The 23461-nt window shown below is 53.0% G+C and overlaps 1 protein-coding gene across 5 annotated transcripts in view; it reads right to left on the bottom strand.

Annotated features, from left to right (window-relative positions):
• Window positions 1-23461, bottom strand: part of SH3BP4 (SH3 domain binding protein 4) — a 98547-nt gene that overhangs the window by 34065 nt on the left and 41021 nt on the right. For 3 of the 5 annotated variants that reach the window (XM_070786933.1, XM_070786934.1, XM_019957954.2), the window contains exon 2: window positions 22569-22643. The gene's annotated coding sequence lies outside the window, so the exon portion shown is untranslated. Of the gene's footprint in view, window positions 1-18439; window positions 18498-22568; window positions 22644-23461 lie in introns of all 5 variants that reach the window. The other 2 variants (XM_070786932.1, XM_019957955.2) reach the window with 1 other exon arrangement.

The raw sequence follows: 23461 nt of genomic DNA, 5'->3' as shown, positions 1-23461 counted from the left end.
AGCCCCTGCGACCCCGTGGACTGCAGCGCGCCAGGCCTTCCTGCCCATCACCAACTCCCGGAGTCGGTGGTGCCATCCAACCATCTCATCCTCTGCCACCCCCTTCTCCTTTGGCAGGTATGGGAACAATTATTTAACATGTGGCCTGAGGGTGTTCTAACTCCAGCCTGGGTTTATGCAGCTGTTAAAATTAATGTTCTAATACTCAAAAGAATGGAAAATCCACACAACAGAACTCTTGAGAAAAATGAAACCCACAAATATTACAATAATGTGTTCTTAGAAATGTGTATTTGCTAGAAAAAGAAGAGTCAATTTCACACTGAACGCCGACGGTGATTATGTCCATGTGGCAAGCGTATGGATCATTTAGTTCTTTATTTTTCTCTAAATTTTCTACTTTTTGTAATTAAAACATACACACACATTTTACAAAATAAATTTCCATCCTCCTTCCCAAACACCATGATTCCAGCAGGTCATTTCCAGCCTTGCAAGACCGTTTTCTAAGTATGTATAACAGTATGCCATCTGCCAAGCTGATTACACTTTCAAACACTTGACTGAGCATCTAGAATGATGCATCCATTAATCCCCGTGGATCTAAAGCCAGCCTTCCCAATTCTAGCTCCATGAATTCCTATTCCTTCTGGCCTCATGATTCTCCTAACTAGGAAACACAGGCTATCTGATTTCTGATAATGTGATTTATTTTATATACATATGGGCTTCCCTGGTGACTCAGCGGGAAGGAATCTGCCTGCCAATGCAGGAGATGCAGGTTTGATCCCTGAGTCGGGAAGATCCCCTGGAGAGGGGAATGGCAGCCCACTCCAGTATTCTTGCCTGGAGAATCCCATGGACAGAGGAGCCTGGTGGGCTTCAGTCCCTGGGCCACAAAGAGTCAGACAGGACTGAACAGCTACCACTTTCCTTTTCTCCATAAGCTCTCTGTAAAAACCCAAGGCTGGAGTTCTGGAGGCTTCAGGGCTGGTGACCACATGGAGATGTGGGGGAGGAGAGGGGGTGCTAGGAGAGGAAGTGGAAGCCCTGCCCCCTTTTCCATACCTTGCTTTAGGCAGCTCTTCTGTCTGGATGTTCCTGAATTACATCCTATTTACCCTGTTAGTAAAATGTTTGAGTTCCATGAGCCTCTCTAGCAAATTAATCAGACCCAAGGAGGGGATCATGGGAAACTGAAATCTGCAGCCAGCTGGTCAGAAGCACACGTGACAACCTGGACCTGTGATGGGCCTCTGCAGTGGGGCGGTGGCAGCCGTCTTGTGGGACCGAGCCCTCGACGTGGGGGACCTGAGCTCATCTCCAGGCAGAGAGTTGAGCTGCACTGGACCCCCAGCCCGAGTCTGGGGACTGGTGGTGGGTGGGGGGGTCCCCACAGGTACTGGAACCACTCATTCCCCACGGAGAGTCATCACCAAAGATACTGCACAAAGGAGCTTGGGCTGCACAGTGTCCCTGGGCACAAAGGACTCGCCAGGCTTGTTTCCAGGTCTGTGAAGCAGGGAACACCCTGACCTGCGGTTGCCCGCAGGCTCCCCGCTTTCTGCGGCTATACATGGCAGGGTGGTGACCGTCTTTATCCCTAATCTCCAAACTTTGGATCATTTTCTTAAGATGAATTTCTAGTAGAGTACGAAGCGTTGCCAAACGCTTTTCCTGGAAAGCTGTAGAGAGTCACCCTCCCAACAGCAGCAGACATTCCTTCCCTCCCTTGTGACGGAAGTTCAAGAAAAGCTTCGCTTATCTGACAACTGGGCAATGAAATACCAAGTTTAACTCCACATTCCTTCGAAACCATCAGTCAGAAAATTTTCAAGTTCATTACATCTTGTTTGCTGCTTCACGACTATCATTATGCATCCTTTGCTTGATTAGACTGTAAAATTTCATTTGTTGTCGCCCAGTTGCATAGGAATCTTTGTGACCCCAGGGACAGTAGCCCTGCAGGCTCCTCTGTCCATGGGATTTCCCAGGCAAGAATACTGGAGTGCATCGCCAGTTCCTTCTCCAGGAAATGTCCTATCAGTTACAAATATCTCCCCTGCTGTTGCTCGCACACAGGAATCCATTTGCTAGCTGAATGAAGTCTCAATTATCTAACCCCATCAATCTTTCCTTTGTGATTTCACACTGAAGCACAGAGAAGCCTCCTCCATTGAAAAACTTGATAAACATTCACATCTATTTTCCCCTATTTAAAAAAAAATGGCGTGTGGACTGACATTAATGTACAAAGAATTTATTTGGCTGCTCAGAGAAGAACTTCGCCAAATTAATTAGCAAACAGCTAGGCAATTACTCGTTCATCAGTCCCTGCACAATCTGTCCCCTCCGTGATGTCACTTGGTGCTTTTTAAGTGTGTATAGATACCAGGGTTTGAATCCGCCCGATTCTGCGTCGTGAGTCTGCCTATTTTTATCACAACACCAGTCCTTATGTAACTCCGGGAGTTCTACCACAGTTGGCCATCTGGGAGGACTAGCCTCCATGACTCGTTCTATTTCAAAGCCTCCTATCAGTTATTTTTACCTATTTTTGTTTTCTTCCAAATGAACTTCAGAATAATTTAGTAATATGTCTTTCCCACCTTTTCATTCCTTCAAAAAAATTAACCCCACTGGGTTTTGGTTTTTGCTGGCATGGCACTGGTGAGAACTGACACCTTTTTACTATTTTATCTTTTCCTCCAGAAATATGGTGGGTCTGTTTATTTAAAAACGAGTGCCAGAACAGTGTGTGTGTGTGACTGTGTACGTGTGTGTGTGTGTGTGCAGTTGCTCAGTCATGTCTGGCTGTTTCTCACCCCGTGGACTGTAGCCCACCAGACTCCTCCATCCATGGGGTTCTCCAGGTAAGAACACTGGAGTGGGTTGCCATTTTCTTCTACAGGGGATCTTCCCGACCCAGGGATCAAACCCAGGTTTCCCGAATTGCAGGCAGATTCTTTACCATCTGAGCCACCAGGGAAGCCCAAGGAAGCCCAGCTGGTTTATAGCTGCTTCTGCTACTGCTAAGTCACTTCAGTCGTGTCGGACTCTGTGCGACCCGATAGATGGCAGCCCACCAGGCTCCCCGGTCCCTGGGATTCTCCAGGCAAGAACACTGGAGTGGGTTGCCATTTCCTTCTTCAATACATCCCTAGCGACCCCATGGACTGCAGCCTATCAGGCTCCTCCGTCCATGGGATTTTCCAGGCAAGAGTACTGGAGTGGGGTGCCATTGCCTTCTCCGCTGGTTTATAGAGGCTTTATTAAATGAGGACATATACTTTCTTTATAAATTACTGATCACTTCATAAATCCTACCTCCATTGCTATTACAACTGTGGGTTGTGTGTAGTGAGGGTTTAATATCACTGCACCTTACTTCCATTACCTTGAGCTATTTAAGGCCCAGCCATGGGGTTGAGGTCAGGTACTTGAGCAAGCATCTCTTAGCTAAAACCTAAAAACCACCAGGCCAGGGAGAGCAGTCCTGAGCAGTCACACATGTTCACGCCTTTCTCCTACCCTCATATTATGAACTGAACTGTGTCCCCTGCCGACGATGCTGAAGTCCCAACCTCCGCTACCTGCCAACACAAACTTATCTGGAAACAAGGTCTTTGCAGATGACCAAGTTCAGATAAAGCGATGAGGGCGGGTCCCCATGCAATATGACAAGCATCTTTACAAAACGGGGAAGCTGAGCACAGAGGGAAGGTGACGTGGAGACACAGGGAGGAGGTGGCCATCCAGAAGCCCAGGAGAGGGGCCCAGGATGCTTCTCCCTTGGGCCTCAGAAGGAGCTAGTCCTGCCGCCACCGCAGCCTGAGTCTCAGGCCTCCGGAGCCACGAGAGATGGAAGCTCTGTTGTGCTGAGCCCAGTCTGCGGCAGTGTGCTCTGGGGGCCCCAGGAAGGTCACACAGCCTCCTGGGGGTGTGGACACAGATCCGCCATCTCAGCCCCTGGTGCTCCTCAGCCGGCGTGGCCTCCCATCTCCCAGGAATTCCTCTTTTCCAGCCCCCTCTTTGTCCCAGCTGACACAACCGGAACTCAAGAAGCGAATGAGTGTCCAGTCCCAGAACACACGCCCGGCCTCTGCAAAGTGTGGTCTTACCTCCACATTTCTGGAACGTTATTTCCTAAGATCCCAAACTCCCAGGCCATCGACTGAAGTGCTGAATGTGGGGTGACCCACATTCCCGAAGTCAGAGTTGGACGTCGGCAGAGAATGGCACCCACGGACCCAGAGTGCTTCTGCAGAAAACCTTGCCACCTCATGGGCCCTGCAGAGGCATTTCTTTGCAGCAACCAAGTACGTGGGGGTTGGAAAACAAGCAAGTTTCACCATGATTCTGGAGCTCTCTGAACTTTTCCATTCACTGAGAACACAACGGAACCACCAGAAAATAGGGGTCGGGTGGAGGACAAAGTAGATCGGTGTCCCCTAAGCTACGGGGAGACCCTCCCTGCCAGAGGGCTCCATCTCCATGATGTCAGGCTCCCCGTGGGGGAGTCCAGCCCGTCTGCAGCAGGACACGCACAAAATGAGCAAATCCTTAGCAACACAAAAGACACCTTATGTAGTCACAGCACAGAAGCAAAACCTTGGCTAGAAATTTCCTGCAGCTGGTGGAAGCCGAGTGGGAAAGCAGCTGAGGGCAAGCGATTAGTCTTCAGGGGGCCCTGGGATCCCCCAGGGACACAGAGACAGAACGGGCAAGACGGCACAGCTCAAAATACAACAAAGGAGCGAGGGACCCGCCGTCGAGAAGAAGAAAGGCCGGCGAGAATGACAGGCCCGTGGGAACAGCAGCCGTCTGGAGGCCAGACAGCCCGGAGGACCAGCATTTAGGGGAGTGCTGTGTCTCCTGGCTCCCTTTGTAGCTCAGTTGGTAAAGAATCTGCCTGCAGCGCAGGAGACCCGGGTTTGATCTGGGTTTAGAAGATCCCCGGAGAAGGAAACGGCAAGCCATTCCAGTATCCTTGCCTGAAAAATCTCATGGACACAGGAGCCTGGTGGGCTGCAGTCCATGCGGTTGCAAAGAGTCAGGCACGACTGAGCAGCTAACTTACACTTGTGTCTCCTGGCACAAACCGAACCACAGCTTCACTGATTCCTCAAGATGCAATCATTCTGGAAAAGACCAGGGCAGGGACAAAGCTGTTCTGGAAACATCTGTTTCCAGACAAAAGCTCATTTTCTCCCGCGGGCCAACCCTCTCTGTAGCCTGGGAGATAAGAGGTCGTTTCCGGCGGCCTCACAAAGGTGAAGACGCTGCAGTCTGCACGCTCGGCACCCTGCCTCCAGCCCAGCTCTGTTCCGAGGCTCTGCTTGCTCTTCTAGCACGTGGTTTCCTCACCTGATCCTTTTATCACCATCTTCCTCCTCCTCCTCCTCCTGGCCTGCAGCCGGGACTAAACTAAGGTGATGCCACCGTACAAAGAAGGGAACACGAGGCTTTGGAGTCAGGCTGGAGCGTGACCAGCAGCTCTAGCTGTGTGCTCTTGGACACGTTGCTTAAGCTCTCTGAGCCTCTATTTGTATCACATTCAGCAGAAAGATAGTAAAATCTGGCTTGACATGTGAGCACATAGTAGATGCTCAATGAGGGCCATTCCTAGTCATCACCGTGCCTGGAGATGAAGGCCAGCTGGCCCAGCATGGATGTGCCCAGACAGCGACGTGCCAGGGGCTCAAACCCACTCAGGAATTCTCTGCGTTTGCACTCAGAGGCACTGGCATGTACTCGAAACCAAAGCCACTACCTTCTCACCTTGATGAGCTCTCTTTACTCCGCTGTGTCACCTGGCTCCGGGCAGGGAAGCCCTCTGGCGAGCAGAATTCAACTGCTTGGCGCCTCCCCCTCTCCATCTATAATATGGGGTGACGCGCTCTCTGCCTCTTCCAAGCGTGTGGGTAAAGTCGGCTGGTTCATGCCGAGCGCTTACTAAGACCCAGCAGGTGCTCTGTCCCCAAGTCAGGGCTTCCTGCTCTTGATGCTAGAAACACTTTGGATGGGACCACTCTGTGTGTGTGTGTGTGGTTGGGTGGGGCCTGGCGGGGGTGGGGTGCCCTGCGGGACTTCTGGCAGCATCCTTGGGCCCCCACCCCCAGAAGCCGGGAGCATCTACCCTAGACAACCCAACTCCAGGCACCACCACGTGTCCCCCAATATCACCCCTCTGAGAACCACCGTCCCTGCTGAGGGCTACTGTTATTAACGTTATTTATCCTCTTCCTTTACCTTTAAAACCGAGCTGCCGGGTCGTGTGTTTCCGCCTCTCTCTGGCTCCTGCCCTTGCATTTCAGTCTCAACCTCCACCCCATGGCCACGGCCGACACCCCTGGGCCCCAAGGGGCTCCCCCTGACAGTTTTCCCACCCTGGATGTCAATGACAACCACCTGGGGAGGCGTTGGACTAACACGGTCCCACCTGGAGATTCAGCAGCACATTTTCAAAGCTCACGCACTCCCAACGCACACACAGGGCAGAGGGTCTCTGTGCAGCCCAGACTCACCTCTCAGTCAAAGAGTCTACAACAGTCCTTCCTTTAGAACCCAGACCCCGATCGCTCAGCCCCCGCTGTGAATGGCAGTCCAAGGTCACCCCCGCCAACCCCACATCCTGGCCTCCTCAAGCCCCAACCAAGCTCTCTCTCCCTATTCAGGACCTAGCCTTCTCCAAGGTCCTCCAGATCCCTCAATATCTGTACGGCCTTACTACTCAGAAGAAAGCCCACTTGCTCAACCCCCGAGATACCACTGGCTTCATCCCCCTCAACCCCAACCCCGAGCTGCAGGTCCTAACGACCAGCTAACAGGCCCCCTCCCCAAACTCTGCACTCTCAGCCAGGCGCGCCGCTCACCTTACCTGGAAGATGCTCTCTGACTCTTTTAAGCCTGACCAAACCCACCTACCCTTTAACAAATCCTCCCTGGACCTCTGCTGTCACTGACCCTAACCCCAAGTCCATCACAAAAGCACCCAGGGGCAGCGGCACTTTCTGGGTGTTACTCACAAGGTCCTGAGTCTACACACTCACGGCACTAAGTCCTGGAGGCGAGTTCTGCAGGCGCACACAAGCTGCACACGGGACCCTCAAGTGACTCCTTCCACGCGGGGCACAAGCCCACAGGGCAGGTGATAGCAGGTCTGCGAATCCACCGGCCACTGTGCCCAAAAGAGCATTTTGACCTTGAAAGGATCAAGGTGCATTTTAACAGGTAAGTAACAAAGGCCAGAGAGACGGCCCATGAAGGAGCAGACTGAAGCGGTCCCAGGAATTCCAGCACCTTCGCGTAGCCTTCAACCCCGACTCCCGGTGTGGCTATTGCTGCCTGCAGAACAGATGCAACCAAACGTCTCTGGGCCTGAGTCTGAAGTGAAGCGGATCACAGAAACACAAGGCCAAGCACTGGGGAGAACTCCCTGTAACAGGAGGGCCCCAGGGGCAGGCAAGGTTTTATTTTTAGAAGCAGGACACATTCTTCAAAGGAAATCTTTGCAGAAACCTTGAGCCAAAACCTCGCCCAGGTGTCCTGGGGTCAGCGAGGCCCAGATGCGCGGGTTCCCAGGGCTGGTGTAAAAAATAACCACAAACTGGGCGGCTTAAAACCAAGAAACCATCCTCCCCCAGTCCTGGACGCTGAAGGTCTGAAATCAGGGTCTCTGTGGGCATGCTCCCAGAGGCTCTGGGATGAGCGTGTTCTAGGCTCCCTCTTGGCTTGTGGCTTCATGGGCAAGCCTGGTCTTTCCTCGGCTCGTAGATGCCCCTGCAATCTGCCTCTATCGTCCCGTGGCCCTCTTTCCTGTGTGTCCACACGGCTGTCTTCTGAGGACACCAGTCACGGGATTAGGGCCCACCCCTGGTGGCTCAGTGGCCAAGCATCTGCCTATCAGTGCAGCTGCTGTGGAAGATTCAGGTTTGATCCTTGGGTTGGGAAGATCCCCTGGAGAAGGGCATGGCAACCCACTACAGTATTCTTGTCGAGACTCCCATGGGCAGAGGAGGCTGATGGGCTACAGTCCCTGGGATTGCAAAGAATCAGACATGACTGAGCGACTGAGCATACACACAGACTTCAAGTCAATTACATCTGCAAAGACCCTACTTCTAGATAAAGTCATACTCTGAGCTTTTGGTAGATGTGACTTTCTGGGGACACTCAGACCCTGGACATCGAGGAACAAAGGACAGGGTAGGGGCAGCAGGCCAGGGGAGTGGGAGGAGGCAGGCTGGCTCCTGGCTAGAGCAGACGGGACCCGCCAGAAGTCCGAGGGGTGTCCAAAGTCCATAAGCCAGCAGGCTTCGTTCTGAGTCAACACCACGTCTGTGGTCACCAGCCCCTGCGCCCCACGCTCCCCTACGATAGGACTGATCACTTCACGCAATAGCTCTTTTAACTGCTTGCATCTCCAGCCAGGCCAAGAGCTCGGTGTCAGCAAGCACCTTCAGCCTCCTTGGCAGATAGCATCACTCAGTAAGTAGTTCTTCACCAACCAAGGGTTTGTGGGTTGCTCCCATCTCACAGTGCATAGTGGGCTGCCTCTCCAACCGAGACGTCTCGTGTTCCCAGCCTTCTTCACCTCTGTCTAGTGCAGATTTCTGTCCTGAAAACGGGAAGGTTATCAGGAGCGGCACCCTCCCTAGTGTCAGTCACTGACGACAGGGGCACTGAGCCTTGCCCTGCACTATGCGAGCTGCTACGTTAGAACACAGGAGCAAGACCAGCCTGCCGTAGAGGGCTCACAGAAATGAGGAAGACACTGAACTACAACAGAAACCACGATACAGGTTAAAACAGCCAACCACGCCCACTACAGGCGGTTGAATGGTGTCCCCCCAAAAAGGGGCGCTGGAATCCTAAACCATAGTACCTGTGAATTTGACGTTTGGAAGCTGGGTCTCTGCGGACGTGATCAAGTTAAAATGAGGTTACAATGGTTTAGGGCAGGCCCTACATCCAATCTCTGGTGTCCCTGAAAGAAGAGGGACCTTGGGATAATGAGACACAGACACATGAGGGGAAGATAACTGGGAAGATGGGACAGAGACTGCAGCGATGAAGCTCAAGCTGCTGGGCATGGAGATGGGGAGTGAATGTCCAGAGCTATGAGGAGGAGTCCTCAGAGGAAATCTGGCCCTGTAGACGTCTCATCTCAGACCTGCGGCCTCCAGGCTTGAGAGAACCCACTTCTGTTGTTCTAAGCCAGGGCGCTTATGGTCACTTGTTATGCAGCCTTGAGAAAGGGGCAGACCCCTGAGACACGCAGGTTCGGTGCAAGACCTCGGCAATAAAGCCAGCAGCAGGACAAACAGAGGTGGGCTTCCCTGCTGGCTCAGCGGTATAGAGTCCGCCTGCCAATGCAGGAGATGTGGGTTCAACCCCTGATCCAGGAAGATCGCACATGCCGCAGGGCAATTAAGCCCGTGTGCCACAACTCTACAGCCTGTGTTCTGGGGCCCGGGAACCGGAACCACTGAAGCCCGCGCATCCTAGGGCCGGTGAAGCCACCACAATGAGAAAACCACGCACCGCAGCTAGAGAGTAGCCCCGCCTGCTGCAGCTAGAGAGAAGCACACGCAGCAATGCAGACCCAGCACAGCCAGAATAAACAAATAAAATTTTTTTTAAAAGAGAAACTTAAAAAAAAAGATGCAGTAAGTCACATGAATAAGGGTTCAGTTCAGTTTAGTCACTCAGTCATGTCCGACCCATGAACCGCAGCACGCCAGGCCTCCTTGTCCATCACCAACTCCAGAAGTAGGTACCCCACCCCCAAAGTTGTACCGCTCTGGTCCACGGCCTGTTAGGAACCAGGCTGCACAGCTGGTGAGCGGCAGACAAGCGAGCAAAGCTTCATCTGCATTTATAACTGTCCTCCATCACTCGCATTACCGCCTGAGCACTGCCTCCTGTCAGATCAGTGGCCACGTTAGATTCTCGCAGGAGCTTGAACCCTCTTGTGAACTGCGTGTGAGGGATCTAGGTGGCTTGCTTCTTGTGAGACTCTAATGCCTGATGGACTCTAATGCCTTGGACTGCAAGGATATCCAACAGTCCATCCTAAAGGAGATCAGTCCTGAATATTCATTGGAAGGACTGATGCCGAAGAACTGACTCCTTGGAAAAGACCCTGATGCTGGGAAAGATTGAGGGCAGGAGGAGAAGGGGATGACAGAGGATGAGATGGTTGGATGGCATCACCGACTCAATGGACATGAGTTTGAGTAAACTCCGGGAGTTGGTGATGGACAGGGAGGCCTGCTGTGCTGCAGTCCATGGGATCACAAAGAGTTGGACACAACTGAGCAACTGAACTGAACTGAACTGAATGCCTGATGATCTGAGGTGGAACTGTAATGTGCTTGAAAGTGAAATGAAGTTGCTCAGTCGTGTGCGACTCTGTGCGATCCCATGGACCGTAGCCTACCACACTCCTCTGTCCATGGGATTCTCCGGGCAAGAATACTGGAGTGGGTTGCCATTCCATTCTTCAGGGGACGTTCCCAACCCAGGTCTCCTGCACTGCAGGCAGATGCTTTACCATCTGAGCCACCAGCGAAGCCCTTGGATCATCCCCAAACCATCCACCACCCACCCCCCAACCCTGCCAATGCCAGATCCAGGGAAAAATCGTCTTCCATGAAACCGGTCCCTGGTAAGAAAAAGGCTGGGGACCGCTGATGTGAGTTTTTTGGTTTCCCAGCGCATCTAAGTTGGTTTTACACTACACCACAGTCTATTGTGCCATACAGTTTATGAAGCTCTGATACGACCGTCTCTCTCCCATCCCTCTTCACCACACCGCTAAGACTCAGAGCTGAAAGTGAAAGTGTTAATTGCTCAGTCATGTGCAACTCTTTGCGACCCCATGGACTGTGGTCTGCCAGGGTCCTCTGTCCATTGGATTCTCCAGGCAAGAATACTGGAGTGGATTGCCATCCCCTTCTCCAGGGGATGTTCCCAACCCAGGGATCGAACCCGAGTGAGTATATGATAGTACTGTCAAAAAAAAAGTGCATGCCTTAATTTAAAGATTTTTTATTGCTACAAAACGCTAACCATCACCTGAGCCTTCCCTGAACTGTCTTTTTGCCAAGGTCACATCAAAGATCATAGATCACAGACACTTAGAACAAATATAGTAGCTATTATTTGAAATATTTAATTTAAAAAGTGATAAAAAGTTAGAAATCAAGCATTACCGAAACGTAACAGAGACACAAAGTGAGGACCTGTTGCTGGAAAAAAGATGCCAGGAGACTTGGCTTGATGCAAGGTTGCCACAAATCGCTGTCAATCTGTAAAAACTTGCCTGTCACCCCCTGACCCCGCCACTTGGAGGGCATTTGTTGGGTGCGTGCCAGGCGTTATCATTCTCAGTGCTTCTGTGCTCACTGATTTACATGTGATAGCCACCCCATGACACAAACATTATTCCCCCATCGAACGGTTGGGAAAACCGAGGTCTCTGGTCCAAGGATCCCAGCTGGGTGGCTGAAGGGGGAGCCCATGAACCCGAGGCTGGTGTGAGCCCAACACAAGGATGGCTGAGCTGGAGAAGCCCTTTTCTAGACAATTCCAGGACCACCAGCTGTTCCTCCCTGCTGCCCACTGGGCCGACAGCAGCCTGGCTCCTGGAGACCAGAGCAGGACCCTCAAGCTGGGCTTCTGGGGCAGAGCTGACAGGACAGCCCAAATGTCCGCTTGGTGCGTTTCTTTTTTTTTTAATTAATGCATACATTAGCAGGGGCTTCCCTAGTGACTCAGATGGTAAAGAATCTACCTGCAATGCAGGAGACCAGGTTTCCAACCTGGGTCAGAAAGATCCCCTGGAGAAGGAAATGGCAACCCACTTCAGTATTCTTGCCTGGAGAACCCCATGGACAGAGGAGCCTGGCGGGCTACAGTCCATGGGGTCCCAGAGAGTCGGACACAACTGAGCCACTAACCACACACATTTGCAAGCCTGGTGTGAAACCACCCTGTTTGTCCGCTGAGCTTCTGCTACCCGTCTGCACCAGGCAGGGATGAAACAGAACCCGACCGACCCAGCAGCTTTCCTGCGCGGAGACTGAGTGCCCCAGAGGCCTTGGAAGCCAGGCCCCTGGCCTTTTGATAATTGGCTAATTTCCTTCCAGTTCTGAGGGTGACGCAAGAGCTTGGCCGGTGCGGGGAAGACTGTGACCTGGAGCCAGAGGGCAGTCGGGGAGGAGCTTTCCTTTCGCCTCCCAGAGGGTGATTATTTTATACAGAAGGTCAGAAAAAGCGTCGAGAGGAGAAAAGAATCACCCATGGGCAGAAGGGGCAGCGCCTCGGTAGTTCCCACCCTCTGCTTTCTCTGCTCAGCGCTCGCACTCGGCCGTCTAGAGGATTCTCAGCAGCACCTTCGCCCTGCTGCCCCGCCCCATCCTTCCCCCTCCCCTGGTCCACGTGAGGTCTCTGTGCTCTGTCCTGCCGGGCCTGGGCTTGGACCGGAGCCCCAGGCAGCTTCGGGCCCCCTCGCCTACAGCACCAGCTGCTGGCCTGAGCCCAGGGCTCCTGGCTGGCTGGCTGGTGCCAGTGCCTTTCTGCTCACAAACACCCTCCCTGGCTGCCCCCTCACTGCCCCCAAAGCCGCTCCCGCATCAAGGCCTGGACGCCCTGTTCTCATTGGAGTTGATAAGGCCACGGGAGCTCCAGGTCCCGAGGGCGTTTGCCCACATGCGTCTCCCCGGGTGGCTTTCGCACGCTGACCGCTATCCCTGCTCTGAGCCAGCCTTCGAGGCCTGTCCCGCAGGTCTCCTCTCGCACCTCCAAGGCTGGTCCTCCCCCGTCCTTCCATGCTTTCTCCTCCTCTGCCGGCCCCTAGAGTGCCCACTGTCCCCAGTGTCCATCCCTGCCCTTCTGCTTCATCACTAGGCACATTCTCCTTGGGGGCTGGCCACTGCCAGGCCACCCCTGGGGACAGGGTGGGGAGGGACCGCCTAGTCTCTGCTGATGTCTGAAGCCTGGTCTCTGCAGTACCTGCTCATGCCCTCAGGATGGCCACCACAGGGCCAGACAGCCAGGTCCTTCCCCCGCTGGTCTGAGACCACTGCCCCCTCTCCCGCATCCCTATCCTAGCAGAGGGCACCACCCATCTCCCCCAGCCGGTCAGTTCTGGAGTTGAAACAGAAATGCTCTTCTGGATGGCAGTGTTTCTCAACCTTGGTCCTACTGACATTTGGGGAGGGATCATTTTTCGTCATGGGGCCCATCCAAGTGCATCCCAGCAGCACGCCCACCTCTACCCACTGGATGCCAGGAGCCCCCCACCACTGCCTCAGCTGTGATGACAGAAGCGTCTCCAGACGCTGCCAGATGGCCCCTGGGGACACCCTTGCTGGAAAGGGCCAGGCGGGGAAGACCGCAGGCTCTGTGGGCCACGTGGTCTCCACTCGAACCATTCAGCTCCGCCCTGCAAAGGCAGACACGGCCACAGACAGTGAGCGTGCGCGGCTGGGCTCCGAGGAAACCTGATTTGCAGAGGCAGGGGGCACACCGGATTTGGTCCACTCGGTCCTGAGACCGCAGCCTCCTGGTCCTTCTCCGGACCCACCTGCTCTCTGGCGGGCTCCCCTCCGCATCCATCCCCTCCTGTTTCCTCTTTTGGGAATTTCCCACGCATCACCTCAATATACTGCCTGTGGTCTGGACCCCCTACTCAATTTCTCAGATATGAGTCCTCCTTGACCCTAGGAAAACAGAAATCGTTTGAATCCTAACTAGGAAGATAACGCCCTTTACTATGGGCCAGGCCCTGGGCTACAGGCTTTACCAACTAATTTAAACCTTTAGAACGGGTTCGGTCAGTAGAGGGAATGAAAGAGATTTGGGGAACCAACTTGTCCACAGAATCTGTGTGGGCCCCAAACCTTCATCCTATCCCGGGGATATCACGTGGACCACTTGCTGCTATCCCTGCCCGCTCCCCCGGCACCTTCCTCCTCCACCGTCCCCTTCGGTCTCAGACCCTCTGAGACCACAGGCAGGGCCATGGGACGAAGAGGTGGTGCTGGAGGCTCGCGGCAACCTGGACCAACACCGCCATCCCTGGACGGGCTTGTGTCTCTGTGGGTACACTGGCCAGGCGGAAATCCGGGCCAGCAGCCCTGGGTGGCACCTCAGCATGAGACCCGCGGTTCTGAACACCCCGCAGTCCCGGCTGCCTCCAGCCTGCTGGTTTCTTTTCTGGAAGGTTTTTGCATCACAGTTAAAAATCATTAAAAATGAAAGAGAATATACTTTCATAAAGTTTCTCATAAAGATGCTATGCCAGAGATTTCTGGTTGATCTCTCTTTTATCAAACCCCAGAAACGTCAGGTACGATATCCTTGAAGCAGCAGGTAGCCCTTACGAGGTTTTCTGAACGTGCCCAAGAGCATAGGAAAAGGAAAAACAAAAGAGAAAGGAAGGCAGCAGCAGCATCATCAGTAGGAACAGAGCAGGGAGAGATGGGAGGATGAGGCCATGCCCCCCTCCATCACCTGCTGCCTGTCCTCTGCTTTGGATCGCAGAGTTAGACACGACCGAACGACTGAACTGAACTGAACTGAATGACAGTGAGATGAGCGGGAGGGGGGCAGCGAGTGTAGGGAGACCCCAGAGTAATGACAGTAGGAAGGAAGGGATGGGGAGGCAGGTACTGGGGATCCAGGGAGCGACCACCCCGATCTCCCCTGACCTCCTGTCCAGCCTGGTCTTTCTACTGGAGGCAAGCGAGCCCACCCAATGCAGTGGTTCCAGATGAACCCCCGGCCGACCTCCCAGCAGGTACAGAAAGGACACGAGGGGAGTCAGCACACAGGAGCCTGTCCGCGGGAGCTCACTCATGAGTGGTACCCTGAAGACTTCCTGCAGAAACTGAGCATCCCAACTGAGACAGGAAGCGGGTAGGGTTTAGGAAAATGACGTAGTCCGAGGACACAACATACACTGATTAGAACCAACGAGGTCCAAGACGGCAGACAAGTGGCCCTCCACTAGACCTCGAGCCACAGTATACGCTCGCTGTAGCACACCAGCAACCTAAACCACACACCCCCACCCACAGGCGTCACGAGAGCGCCAAGGCCGAGCATAAAAGGTCAGAAAGTTGGGGAGTCGACTTTGATGTCTTTCATCAGAGTCATAGTTTTCTGTATGCAGCTCTTTCGTCTCCTTAGGTAGGTTTATTCCTAGGCATTTTCTTCTTTTCCTTGCAATGGTAAATGGGATTGATTCCTGAATTTCTCTTTCTGATTTTTCATTGTTAGTGTATAGGAAAGCAAGTGATTTCTGTGTATTGATTTTGTATCCTGTAACTTTACCAAATTCACTGATCAGCGCTAGTAATTTTCTGATAGGATCTTTAGGGTTTTCTATGTATAGTATCAAGTCATCTGCAAACAGATGAGAGTTTTACTTCTTTTCCAATGTGGATTCTTTTTATTTCTTTTTTTTCTCTGCCTGCCATAGCTAGGACTTCAGAACTATGTTGAGGAACAGTGATGAGCCTATCTGAAGGGCAGCAGTGGAGATACAGACATAGAGAACAGACTTGTAGACACGTGGGGGTTGGGGAGGGAGGAAAGGGTGGGATGTATAGAGACAGGAACATGGAAACGCATACATTACCATATGCAAAACAGACAGCCAGCGGAAACTGGCTGTGTGGTTCCAGGACCCAAACCAGGGCTCCAGAACCCAGACGGGCGGGAAGGAGAGGGAGGTGGGACGGAGGTTCAAGGGGGAGGGGGCGTATGCGTATCCATGGCTGACGCATGTTGCTGTATGGCAGAAACCATCACAATATTGTAGAGCAATTATCCTTCAATTAAAAATAAAGAAATTTAATCATAAAAAGGTGGGGTGGCTCAATTCCTGGAAATCCCCACCCCGTCCCCCAAACAGCTAGAATACTCCTCCCACTCATTAGCCTATGAAATTACCACCCCTTGAGAGTTTCTTGGACTCTCAAGGAGATCAAACCCATCAATCCTAAAGGAAATCAACCCTGAATATTCACTGGATGGACTGATGCTGAAGCTGAAGCTCCAATACTTTGGCCACCGGAAGTGAAGAGCTGACTCACTGGAAAAGATCCTGATGCTGGGAAAGACTGAAGACAGGAGTATAAGGGGGCAACAGAGGATGAGATGGCTGGATGGCATCATTGACTCAACAGACATAAGTCTGAGCAAGCTCGGGAAAATGGTGAAGGACAGGGAAGCTTGGAATGCTGCAGTCCAGGGGGTCGAAAAGAGTCGGACACAACTTAGCGACTGAACAACAACAACAACACATAACCGACAACCCCATACCTTGGATGCCCCTCACCTTCTGAGACGGCCCACCCTCTGTCTATGGAGTGTGCATCTCCCTGGATAAACCACCTCCCTCATCGGTAAGAGGAAGCCATGGAGCCCTACCTGGCCTGGCATCACCTCTGGGAGAAGGTCAAAAGGTCAAGAACAAATCCGAGAGCTCTGCAAACTGTAAAGCACTCTGCAAAATTTCAACAGTGGACCTATGGAAGAGCTCTTCGAGCACTGCGCAATACCGTCTCCTCCCTGAAACCTCCTCGGCCAAATCCACAACAGGCCCAGACCGCACACACCGTGCATCAGAAGCCCAAATCCACAACAGGCCCAGACTGCACACACCGTGCATCAGAAGCCCACCTCCCCTGAGAGCCCATTCCCAAATTCCTCTTCCCACGGCTCTCAAACCTGAGCACCATGCAGACTGACAGTTCAGGAGGGCCCCCTCTCTCCAGCCACCAACCCACGGACAGCCTGCTGGTGGCCCGGACCCTGGCTTCCTGTCAAACACCCGCAGAGCATCTGATTTTCAGGGGTGGGAAAGAGGAATCTGACAAGGGCTGTGGGCTTTCTCTTTAGAAAACCAGCTATATCTGTAAAGTTTTGCTTGACATGTTGGGACCTTAAGGACCCTCTCAATAGGCTGCTAGAAGTCCCATGGGGACACGCCTGCTATTGATGAAGATGATGTTCAAGGGGCCGAGGCTCAGACCACGGTGACACCCCAAGCACACCTACAGCATCAATCAATGCTTTTCACAATTACTTTAAAAAAAAACCAAAGGCAGAGATGAGGCTCTATGTTCACACAGAAAAACAGCAAATGTAAACAGGATTGATGGTGGGCAATGATGAAGCGGGAAGAATCAGGTTTATGGAACCCAAAGTCCAGGGCTGCCCAGGAATTGGGGGTGGGGGGTGTCCTGTCCTCTAGGAGCCAGGGCGAAGGGCTTGAGAAACTGTGTGAAGTGTCTGGGGCAGGGCAGCCCTGGGGCCACATCAGTGACATGTTCAGTGACTGATGCTCGGGGGCCCCTAGATACAGACACACGCCAAGGGAGTCCCTGGGAGGTTAAATGGCTTACCCATCTGGTGGGGTGGCAACCTCAGAAGGAGGGAGGCAAAAGGGAAGGAAACAAGGAGGATGGGAGGGAGAGAGAGAGGGAAGGAGGGAGGGGAGGTACGTTTGCATAAAGGCCCGGGGGAGGGTGAAAGCTCGCCACTCCTCACTCTGCTGGGCGCTTCACTGCCTGGTCCAGGCGCTCCTCCAGCCTGGACACCCCATGGCCTTGTCCCCTCCCTCTGATGGACGAGCAACGGACCCCACTTGCAGGTCAGCCAATCCACCATCTGCCTCCAGACCCAGCAACTGAGGACCTGCTCCAAAGGGTCAGCGGGCCCCAGCCCACTTCCAAGAGCAGGGAGCTGAGAAGGGCAAAAGCACCCCAGGGCAGGTCCTGCTCACAGACTGCTGGACCGTGGCTGGCGGCCATTCCTCTGCACGCTGGCTGAGCGACAGAGGCCGGGTGACCGGGGAACACGCCACACAATTCCTGAAAAGCGGTTTCATTTCTCCAACCCTGGTTCCCAGGTCCTCTGCGATCTGGGGGCTTGACCTCTGATCTGGGGGCTTGACCTCTGGATGTTTCCAACAACCCTCCCGCTGTTTCTCTTGAGCAAGCTGGAGTGCCTATTCCATTCCTTTTTATCTGAGAACCTTCTGACCTGGGCTCCGTCTTTACAGGTGAGGAAACCGAGTTTCAAGGAAATTAGTTTATGCAAAACGCTTGTGCTCATTATTGAAATCTGTCTCTGCCTGGAAAAGATTTAAGCTGTAAGTTTTTGGCAGAGATGTTTTTCTGACTCCAAATAGACATTTTTCTGACCCAGGAATGAAACACATTCACTCTGTCCTTCCTGAGTTGCAGCTGGCCCAGTCAACTTCAAAAAACAGATGAACGAAAGGGGAAAACTCCAGCCAGGGATGGGGACCCGGGGGGTTTCTGATTAGATTGGAAAGTGCTTTGTAGCCTACGCAGGTTTCAGCAGGAGACTGGAAGGCTCTGGAAATAAACAACTGCGGGGTCTTTCTTCCACTCACCTTTTATCTCCATGGCCTCAAGTATGTCAAAAATGTCTCAGCGGTCCCCATGCCACGCCTGCTTTAAGAAGAGTGAAAACGCAGGCTGGTGAGGAAACTAAAACGCAAGGCCTGTAAGACCACAGAGGCTGTTTTCCGTTTAGTGCCTCTGCCCAAGTACTCAGGGTTCTCACCCGCCCGCATTCCCCGGACTTCACTCTGGTGGCCCCTGACCTCACGGTCAATATGAGGTTTTTAATTTTTATTTAATATAAAATTTAAACTTATTTTAATAAATATTTTTAATTTAATGAGGCAGCCCCGATGTGACTGAGGCTCACTCATGCAGAGCTTCCCAAAGAGGCTGAGCACCGCTTCACATTCAAGCGATGTGTGGCCAGGTCCCTGCAGTGGTCCAGCTGCTGATCCCCTGTGATGACAGGCCTCACCTCCAGGGGGCGGCCTGCAGGCCTGGGTGTCTGCAGTTAAGGATGCTGGCCTTGGCTGCAGGAAAACCGTCCAATTCAAACCTCAAGAGTTAACCCCTTAGTGGCAGGGCAGGAGGGCAGGGGGCAACAGGAGTAGGCCCTGAGGGGGAGCGGGGGTCTTCTTCCGAGGTGATGGAAAGGTTCTGAGACCAGAGAGGTGCTGGTCACACGACACTGTGCACTAAATGCCAACTGAACTGTATACTTTCAAATGGTTAGTTGAATGCTATGCAAATTTCATGTCCCAAAACCCAAGCTCACCTAATCAGAAAATCTGGCGATACACAGTCTGAAAAGTAACCCCTGAAGAGCAAGAATCTGTCTGAGTGTCCACGTGGACGAGACCTTGGCCAAGGCACTCCCTACAGGGAGGGTGGACAGGTCCATGCAGCTAGACAGCACCGATCTTTGAGACCACCTAACTCACTTCCTAACTGCAGCCTTGATTTTTAAGTAAATTTACAGTTTTAAGAGAAAAACTTTAACCTGTTTGATTCACAAGTGATTTCTACTGGCCAGAGGGGGACTTGGGGATACTGGCCCCATAGCTCATGTGTCCTCCCAGTAAGGAAGGATGACTTGGTACACACAAACAAGCTTATTAATAACCCTCTGAACCTGAACTTGAATGGGGCACTCTCTGAGCCTGGCTTCTTGTCTGTAAAATGGACAGGACGTGTTCCTGGGCGGCAGGAGACCGAACATGCAGACAACAGGTGAGCGAGGCTGGAGCTCCCGCCTCCATGGCCATTGGCAGGATCATGGGAACTGGCCTTGACCCTGGTCTCCCGCTGAGCCCCTCTTTGGTTGGCATACTCAGGCCAAGTTCTGCTATTTGCCGGTTACGCTGGTCCTTCACACGAGTCTTAAAGTGAAGGGAACTGGAATCAGGCATCATTCCTGCTCCCTCACCTGCTCCATTACCTTTGAACAGCAGCATCCACTGGCCTTTTAATAAATGATTTCTGGTGGCGGTAACAGGGGATCAGTAACAGGTAAAGAACCTGACGCCACGTGAGTGGAGAGTGAAGTACTAAGTCGCTTCAGTTGTGCCCGACTCTGTGAGACCCCACGGACTGTAGCCCGTCGGGCTCCGCTATCCATGGGATTCTCCAGGCGAGAATATTAGAGTGGGTTGCCATGCCCTTCTCTAGGGGATCTTCGACCTAAGGATCAAACCAGCGTCTCTTAAGTCTCCTGCATTGGCAGGCGGGTTCTTTACCACTATCGCCACCTGAGAAACCCAATGTGTATGTAATTCCACGTGGGTGGAACTACATGCAAATCACAAAATTAGGCACTGGTGGCTCAGACAGTAAAGAATCATTCGGCAATGCGGGAGACCTGGGCTGGATCCCTGGGTCGGGAACATCCCCTAGAGAAGGGGATGGCTACCCACTCCGGTATTCTTGCCTGGGGAATTCCATGGACAGAGGAGCCTGGTGGGCTACAGTCCATGGGGTCGCAAAGAGTCAGACACGACTGAGTGACTAGCACTTTCACAAAACCCCTTGATGCCCCTCCTCACAATGAACTTAGGACAAATCAGATCTTGAACATTAAGAAGCAAAGAGAAAACACTTCATTTGTGTGTTTTCTGTAGGGGGGAAAAAGCCACAAAAATTGGCCAAATGTGTGAGGATCCCTTTCTGGCCATGGCCAGTGGGTGGTCTCTTTAAATGCTGGGAGACACACATCCACTCCCTAAAGCCCCCACGGCTGTCTGCCATCTCCATGGCCAGGAGAGGTGTGAGCCCCTCTCTGGGAGCCCTTAACGACAGGATGGAGACCCCGGGGGCAAGGCCCACCCACCCTGCTTCCTCTTCCCAGGGGTCCTGATGCCCTGGGTACCCTGGCTCACTCCCAGAAAAAGCAAACCACATAAATGACACCCAGGAAACTGTTGGAGCTGAAAAGGGGTCCTAAGTAGAGCTCCCTGTTGACCTCCTGCTTTGCTCGAGGGGTCCACCCCGGCCAAGCTGTGTCCTCAATTCAAACCCAGAGTGGGTAACCTGGGGAGGGGGGCCACAGGGCAGGGAGCCCAGCCACACCATCCCTGGTATCTACCAGGGTTATCTCCAGAGAAGAGCCAAGCCACATGCTTGCTGTTTGAGTTCAGAAACCCCAGCTTTCCGGCCAATGCCAGTCCAAAAGAATGCGAGGAATGTGGATGCCTTTCACTGGGTTTCACTGCAAACCCAAACAGATCGCAACCTCCAGGGCAAAGGCTTGCTGACAGCCACTTCCTGGGCAGAGGTATTTTAAGTCCCTAAGACCTCAGTGGGGACCAGAACACTCCTGAATTCCTCACCCACTATTAAAAGCCCCAGGGTCATAACCTGCAAACCTCCTGCAACATTCTTTCTTTATAGCAAAGGCTGATACTGGAAAACAAAAAGATATGATATAAAAGGTGTGGGGGGGGGGGGCGGGCGGTGAAAGCTGAAACAAAATCCAATCAGCTGCCTCCCAGGGAACAGAAGACATACAGGATTTAAGGATAACCTGCACTTATTCAGACACTTTATCCGGAACAGCTTTTATTATTCAACTGGGTCCTGCAAGGATTTCCTGGCTTCCCTGGTGGCTCAAATGGTAAAGAATCTGCCTGCAATGCAGAAGTTCTGGGTTCAATCTCTGGGTCAGGAAGATCCCCTTGAGAAAGGAATGGGAACCCACTCCAGTCTTCTTGCATGGAGCATTCCAGGGACAGAGGAGTCTGGTGGGCTACAGTCCATGGGGTCACAAAGAGTTGGACATGACTGAGCAACTAACATTTGACTCTACAAGGCAGCAGGGTCTGGGCTCTTCCATCTCAACCCCCTTCTTCAACTTGTGTCTGCAAATGACCCCCTTTCATTATATCTGATCCTTTTCACCCCGAGTTGGAAAGTCTCCTTTGTTTTTAAACATGAAGTCTGCACCATGTTACCTAGATAATCTGACCCAGCTGATTGTACAATAGATGGTTTTTCCTACTATTATTGCAGGTCATGGGGATAAAGATCAAGAACAGCGGAGAAAATATCTGAGAACGTTCTACCCGGCCACCATTCACTCTCCCTTCTTTCTGCCAACTCCTTCCTCCTGAGCAGTGGCTAAAGCTTCCTGCTCACGTTTTCTGCCAACCTCACACTCCTTTCCCAGGACACACCTGTCCCAGGGCCACACAGAGCCAAAGGCATCGCATCTCATCACTGGTGGCCATTGTTTGGGAAGCTCGGAACCTCTCCAGCTTTAAGAATAAAGCTTCTTTGTGCAAACACACAGGACAGCCAACCTGGGCTCCGTCCCCCCGCTGTCAGGGAGGCAGACAAGCTGCCCAGCTGGTTTCTGGGCAGAGAGAGAACGTGTCATCAGTGGACACAGAGGGAAGTCACCGAGGTAAACAGAAACCCGAAGCTGTTCCGGGAACTTGCCCGTGCCAGGAATGCCGGTGACCTCTGACCTCCTGCAGGCACGTGGAGCGCTGCCGAGGAGGAGGTGAAGACAGGCCTGTGCGGGGGGATGGACGGTACTGCAGGGTCTCGGGGAAGCGACTTCTCCCTCCTGAGCGGCTCGCAGGAACTCCGGGCACACCCTCTCCAGAGGGTGACGCCACCCCCTCCGCGGGACAGGCCCTGGTGCGGGGCAAACTCAGGCGCCCTGCCCGCATCGCTTACCTGCCACCGGCCCCAGCTCCCTGACGTCAGAGCACCAGCCCCAGGACGCAGCCTTCTGTCCAGAGAAGGGAGACGCTGCAAGACAAAAGGGGAACCGAGACTGAGAGCCAGAGTCTTGTGCTGCTGAAGAACTCATTTCCACCTCTTTCCTCCAAGGCTCTTCCACATCTGGAGCCGATTACGCTGGCCACTGTGTTTACCAGGGAAGATGAGGGTGGCGGTGGATGCTGGAATCTGCCCTGGAACCCTTTCCATTCTGGCTGCCAGGTGCGTGGCCGGCTTTCTAGAACCCCCTCCCAGAAAGAGGCCCTCCTCCACCAGGTCACGGCCCCGCTGGGGCAGCCACTCTGCCGTAAAAGGATGCCCCCCACCTCCTACCCAACCCGGACAAGTGGGAAAGGGCTGTCCAGGGCTGGAGCATCTGTGGGGTCTCAAGGGTTACCCTCTGCATCCCCAACCTCAGGTCCCTTCCAAAGGGTCTGACCCCAAGAGTGCACCCCAGTAACCTGCACCACAGTTGGCTTCCGGGAGCCCAGGCACCACGAGGGCATTTTGGGCTTGTTTCTTCTCAAGGCTGTATTGTCTTCCCTCACCTGCTATTACTTCTGCAGAGATAGGCAGTGCAGACTCAACAGAATAATCTTATCAGCTAGACCCAAGAGATGGATTCCTCAATGGCTTGCCAGCAGTGGGGTTTCCTCCCCACTTGCTGGTCACTTAGGAGGTCGTGACTAACAGTAACCAAGGAGCCCACGTCCGCAACAGGTTCCTTAAACAAGGGTGATGATGGACGGTGGGATCGAAGGTACCACTGTGGCACGACACCCAGGCCTTCTGGACAGGAGTAACAGAGCTGCTCCAGGATTTACAGGAGACCCGCATCCGGCCAGCCT

Source organism: Bos indicus, chromosome 3 (genome assembly GCF_029378745.1).
Source record: "Bos indicus isolate NIAB-ARS_2022 breed Sahiwal x Tharparkar chromosome 3, NIAB-ARS_B.indTharparkar_mat_pri_1.0, whole genome shotgun sequence".
NCBI classification, from domain to species: domain Eukaryota; kingdom Metazoa; phylum Chordata; class Mammalia; order Artiodactyla; family Bovidae; genus Bos; species Bos indicus.
This window is presented reverse-complemented; position numbering and strand designations above follow the sequence as displayed.